Here is a 6,960-nt window from a genome sequence, read left to right as displayed (position 1 = left end):
GGATCTGGGAATTCTTCTTTACACAAAAATAATCACCAAACTTACTGTCTATTGAAGTACATTTTCATCTAAAGCAGTGTATTGTTTTACAAGGACAAATGTTTGAATTACTTTGTTTACTACAACTACAACTAGTTTGAGGTAAAAATATTCTTATTTTAGTGCAATTTGGTGCTACTCTACATTTTCAATATAAAGAATATGATCATTATAGGCTTCATTCATTACAGATACCCTTGGCCCATGAGGCGTGGGACATTGTAAGAGTGGGTAAATGGTTCTAATCCCCGCATGTTTTTTTCTTCTGCCCTGTGCTCATCCCTCCTGAGTCAGGCATTGGTTAATCCCCTGTTGGCATCATATGTTTGAGCCTCAGCTGCCGCTTCGTGCAGAGCGTCTTCTCGCCTGGCTAATTTGTGACCCTGCATATGTTGTCATGTATTCACTGCGGCTTTGTCTCGCCTAATAACTGTAGTTGACAAATTCCTCTTTCTCTCACACTGTAGTTTCCTCCCTTTGCCCTGACTAGAGATGAAACTCTTAGCTGGCACAGAGGCAGCGTTTGTTCTCTCTCTCGTATTAAAAGTACATCACAAAGCAGCCCTCTTTCCAGCTGATGTTGAATTGCCATGCAGTGGAGGGGGTGAAGATCAATCTAGCATGCAAGGCAGTTTGGCCAGAGCAGCTGAGAGCACACAGACTGAGTAGTTGAATAATAGCACATTAAGGCTCCTCAAGTTCAATTAAGAGTGCTTAACAAAGCACCAGTGTGAGGCACAGCCCTGACAGACTTACTTTAATGAGGAAAGGAGAGAGGGAGTGGACAATGATTAGCATTGTTTTCTTTCCCTCTGAGTTTGCAGCTCAATGAAGAGTGCAACTGATTGGACACAGTGGTGTGGCCCTCCCAGACTAATGCCACCCGCCCGGACTTGACAAAAACACACTAAATTGTAAGTTTTTCAAGGTCAAGTTGTCATCAGTTTGCAATTTTTACTTTGTTCAAACCACACTCACACACTTTCTTGAAATCATCAAAAACATCACAAAAAGAAACAACCGGCTTCCTCCCCAGTACTACGATGATTTTTCTGTTTACCTTTGTCTTTGCAAGTACAACCAATTCAGGGACATTCAACATAGAGGATGACTGTAACAGCTGTCCTGGGACTAGAGATGAAAAATAGCCTTTTAACTAATTCTGGCATATTTACAGAAATGTTTATTAATATGCAAAGTCTCTGAAATAAATACATTAATTAAACATATAGATATAGCACTCAAAAACTAGTAAAACCTATTGTAATACAGCACGAGCAATAAAAGATCTCTTGAAAGACAGGATTTTAGTCTTAGTCTCTTAGTCTAGTCCGTTCCTCATTGTTAAAACCATGACAGAGTGACAGGTGAAGACAACTAAAACAAACTAAATGAGATTGTTGTTGTCACGGGAAACAGGAGGATAATTTAAAAAACAGAACGAGCAACAAAGAATTGAAAGTGGAGAAAATCTAAGCCAGCAGCATTAACAGTGACAGTGTTGTGGTGAACGAGAGGCCGATCCTGTTTTTAACTTCCTCTGGTGAAATCTCATTGATGTGACGTGCATTACCATCTCTGCTCCAGTCCTGGGCCTCCAGCTTTACTACTCTGCTACGCTCAATCACAGCATCCTCCAAACACGCAAATCGCTGCTCTCTTTGTTCTGTCATCTCATTTCCTGGACACACACAGGCAAACAAAAAAAGCAAAGTCACCAAGAGTTTTCCAACAGTCAGTCTTTCACAAGGGATTTAATTGCAGTTTCTCTGCTGTAGACTGAAGCGGTGGGAATCGTGGGATTATCTCTGGGAAGTTTGGAAGTCTCCAGGGTCAAGGCCAGCATTCATCTACAGTGTGACCACAGTATTTACAAGATGTGTTAAAATATGCGGGGACATTCTGATAGCAATCAATGAGTAACATTTAGATAGTAGTGAATGTCCAAATGATGATAGGAAAGTTGTGCTGGAGGTTTGCTGGTATTAGGAGACCAGAAGAATAAGTCACAACTCAGCAAGTTCATTTGTGAATGGTGAAAACATAACATTATTTGAATCTACAAATGTTGAACCTTATATTTATTTGTTTGGGATTGGGTTGTATCCGCTTGTCATATAAATTTTATGTTAATCTTAATTAATCTTATGTTTTACAGTCCTTTCAAATGACAACAATTGTGTCTCTGGAAATGAATATTTGCATCACTTTCTGAGGCCATTGTGAAAAAATATTAAACTTTTGTTTATTTATGCTAATAAACAAGGCTTTGAACTTTGTTCCATATGGATAGGCCCAGTAATTATGCATAAATGCAATCCGACTGCAATCAAACTCAACTATATCATTCTGACCTGCTCCCTCTCAGTTTTAAACTTTAGGGATTGTAGAACGTTGTGGTGTCACTCTGAACTGGTACAGAGGTCATCGGCTTGTGAACTCCTGTGGATGATTTACAAATATTGTATTATTTCTGTTTAAAACCAATGTGGTGATTTTGTAACCAGACCCACAAGTGATAATAACAACACTAAGCTTAACTCTAATAGATATGATTGTTTATTTATAAGGATTAGGGGGATTTGTACATTAAAACTACATCGAAAGATTTTTGAAGCAAAAACAGTGGTTAAAAACTGAAATATTTTTGGAGATAGCGAACAGGAGCAGGGAAAGCATTAGCACAGACCGTATCTGAGGACGCCGGTGGACTAAGAATGAGACAATGTGACAGAAGGAAATTGACACGGTAAAGTGGACACTGCTGGAGCACTCTTCACTCCACAGCAAATCTCAGCTCCCAGAGGAAAGCCACCAAACCATGAGCTGTTGGTTCTAAACCCTTTTCTGACACAAACAAAGTATTGCAATTTAGAGAACAAGACCAACACAGTTTATTCATGTTGCACACTATAGGCCATCCTCAGGGCTTGTTATGAGCTCAGACGAGAGCACATACTTTTTGAGTCAAATGTAATTTCTGCATTGCAACAATGTTTTTGGCGGCTTATAAACTCCTGAGAGAGAGAGATATCTTGTGGCCTTGACATGACTCAGATCTCAAAACCACATACAGATACAGACTGACAAAGTCAGCATGAAAACTATTTCTAAAATGTTTGCCCCAAATGTAGCGTGCATTTATGAGCTTGTTGCAGATTCGACAGTGCTATTGTTCCACATGCTATTGACTCCTGAATGAAGGCGTTATGCACAGCAGAGTTCACACAAAGTTTGCACTGGAGATTATGGAGCGCCACAAAGCGGCAGAGCACAAGGTTATGAGCTCATGCCTCAATGACTGAGAAACCAATAAATGCTATAGCTGCAATGCAAAACAACATGCACTGAAGTTACTGTGTTTTAGACCACAATATTAATTACATTTCTCAATATGTTTGGCGACGTATATGTGTAATTGAACAGATTAGGTCACCATTTAGCAGTAATTACCCTTCAAGTGGATATACGGTTTATGATGGTGGCACGGCTGCATGTCTCCATGGAAATGGAAAAATAAAACCAAACTTTGAAACTTTCACCATGCAGATAGAAATGTTTTATGCCATTCTGTGGAAAGCTGAAACATAATATCTAAGTTACAAGTCAGGTCTGTGAAGATGCACTGGCAATAGGGATGCAATCAAAACCCCTGTAACAGAATAAATGCTTCTTTTTCAATTTATTTCTTGAGTGAAATATTGTGTGGTGGTGTCTGAGAAAAAATCAAATAAGAATTTTCTATAAATCAAAATCAAAACATCCTTATTAACTTATACCCAAATATTGCTTATGGCCATGGCCTTCAGTGCATCTCCTATATAATATATGTGATTAACAGCCCCCCCGATCACTCCCACCCTGACTATGCAGTTAGACTTTTTTATTTACTTCTGCCTGGGTAAAATGTGGTCATGGTTGTTTACTCTGAATGATAAGGGAAATAGTCAATGGAAATGACATGGCACTTCTGATTACTCTGAGGACGGTGGGGGATATATACAAGAGTCATTGTTGATGGTACTGCACACAGGAGCCTGTGTGAAATGGCATTTCTATATTAAATTGAATGGACTTCACAAGCACACGCTGTAGGCTGAAATCCTGGGGTGGCTCTGATCTGACTGATTGTTTTTAATAATGTTCTTCCCTCGATGCGTATCTTCATTTTTCACAACTTTGCAGTGGACGAGTGTCTTCCTGTTTCCACAATAATCTAAAATAAAGGCAAATTATGGCCATTGTTTATAAGGTCAAAATGGACTGAATTAACTTCCATCACAAAATTGTAACTAAATATGTTTTGCTGAAAAATGTTTGTGAAGTGGACTCAGAGTTTCTAAAGCCCCAGTTAGTAATGTTTTAGCCAAACAAACAAACTTGAACACAAGGCCTTTATAATCAAGTCAATGTGCATTTGATTACAAATGCCTTGATTACTTCACATTATATCTTGATAAAAAGGAACCCAAAGGTCTGCTGGGACATGTTATTCCAGCATGTCGACAAAGGCTGGGATTATTGATTTTCGATTAAATTAAACATTGGATCAAAAAAGGTCCAAGAGAAGATGAGATTTTTACTAACAGCCTGAACAAAATTTAAGTACCCATCAGAAACACTTAATTTAAGTTTTGGGAGTCTGGGTATCGCACATAAAGTGTATCTAATTACTAAACAAACAACTACCTTTTATCTGAGACTACGTGTAGCAGTAACCTAAGATATATATTGTTTTTCATATGTTTCAGCATTCCCCCCAACTATATTAAACTTCAAACAAATTCAAAATATTAACTTGCTATTGCCATTGTTTGAATTTCACGGTTACTGTCAAAGGTCATTTAGAGAAACATTTGTGAACAAGCAACAGTTTGTTCCGACTATAAACCTCTTACTCCTTGTACTTATCTTTCTGCTGCTAAAAGTGATTGCAAACTCTGTGCAAATACATTTATTATGAACAACTGCTAATGATGTGTGTTTAAACAGAAGAGGTGTGCATGCGGTAACAAATTACTGTAACTGCATCTCTGTTCTCATGTTTAATCCATCAGAAAAGGAGATTTAAGGTGACATGCCACACACAGCTTAGTCAGGAAACTTAATGTCAGAGAAGTAATATAAATAAGTCAGAAAAATAACCTGAAAAAGTCATTTACGGAGAGATGTGAGCAGCCTAAAAAGACATAACGCATTTGAACTTGTGGGAGGCATGGGGGGGAAACATTTGTAGCATTTCTCCAACCTGATAAGACTTCAATTTTACAAGCACAGGATGGTACGGCTTTAACAAAATATCGCAATCTCGGACAAGGTCAGTAAACACATCATCCCAGAGCTGTATTATCAGTCATGAGGAGTGCAATCGGTGGTGGTAAATGAGAGATAGATGTAGTAGAACGGAGGAACCGAGACAAGGCTGTTCTGCTGTCTACAAGAATGAGAAGCGGCTGGAGAGTGGTGCAACAAGTTTACAAAAAAATATATTATGTGGAGAGAAATGTGTGATTATTTCAGCGGATCAGTAGTGGAGCAGTTCAGCAAGACGTATGAAGGCACTGGTGATGAACTAGAGTGCGTTTGTGAGAGCGACTAAACAAATAACAATAACCTAGTGCAAAAACAGCAATTATCAAGTAGTTGTCATGCCTCAAGCTCCTAGATATTTGAGTATATGCTTCATTCCGGGACGCCTAAGAACATAAAAAGGCTGCAAAACGACAGACGTTGCCTATTTAATTTTCATTACTAAGAGTTTATTATTAACTAGTATATAGACTGGTTTGCATGACAGCTTGATAATTTTAACTCTGGGCCTCTTTACACCTGTTCAATTGACAAACACATGCTGTTGTTAACCACAAAAAAATTGGTTTTGGCTGTCAGTCCTCCACATTAACTAGCAGATATATCCTGCCACAATGACAACAAAGCAAACAGGGATCATATATTAATGCTGAACATGAATACTGAACAGTCAGCCAGTTACCTGAACCTTGAATGACTACCAGTAATGATGAACAGCATTTGCTAGTCTATTGACACTGTTTTAAATACAAGGCTGAATGATTTGTGGACAACATTTAAGAGTTATGTTTTAAACAGGATTCTATTCAAAGTTCTCTTTTAAACGCTCCCTGAAGAATTGCCAAACATACTGAAATAGGCCTATCAACTGACAAACTAATACAAGAATCAGAACATGTTAGGCTAAACTACAGCAGCTATTTATGTAGAATAATAAAGCATATTTTGATGTTTGAGGAGGACATTTCAGTGCTTAAAAATTGCAGCCTTTGTGACTTTCTAATTATGGCCATTGAAATTGTGATTTTGATTTGATTGCGATTAATTTTGCTTTTGAACAACCTCTTGCGTCACAGCTAAACCCATTGGTATTATAAATGTATGTATTAAATGCATTAGGGCTGTAGTCCACTAAAAACATTCTTGGTCGACTGAAGACATGCTCTGTGCATTGATAAGTTGACTAATATGGATACGGCATGGTCAATTATATCAATATCAAGCCTCTACGATTTGACCTGGTATGAGTACTCCAAAGTGCACAGGCAAGACCACAAGACTACAGGAGATCACACAATTACAAATATTTATTCTGAAATCTACAAGTAAACAGTGTATTTATAAGTCAAAAAAGCAGATTAATATCACAATTAACAACCAAATCTTAAGATAACTCTCTACATGCCTTCTCATTTCTGCTGTTGTTAATATAAATCCTTTAAAATCTTCCCACAATAATGAAATGACTAATACATATTTTGGTCAATTAAGACATCATTGACTGATTAATCGACTAAACAACTAAAAGTCTTCAATACTCAACCTTTACAGTAACTTAATAGTAGTAAAGGAGAGAAGAAAGACTAATTCAACAATGCACATTTGCAGCTT

Source organism: Eucyclogobius newberryi, unplaced genomic scaffold, assembly GCF_026437365.1.
Source record: "Eucyclogobius newberryi isolate DKJ021-1_F unplaced genomic scaffold, fEucNew1.0.hap1 SCAF_3, whole genome shotgun sequence".
Lineage (NCBI taxonomy): Eukaryota > Metazoa > Chordata > Actinopteri > Gobiiformes > Gobiidae > Eucyclogobius > Eucyclogobius newberryi.
This window is presented reverse-complemented; position numbering follows the sequence as displayed.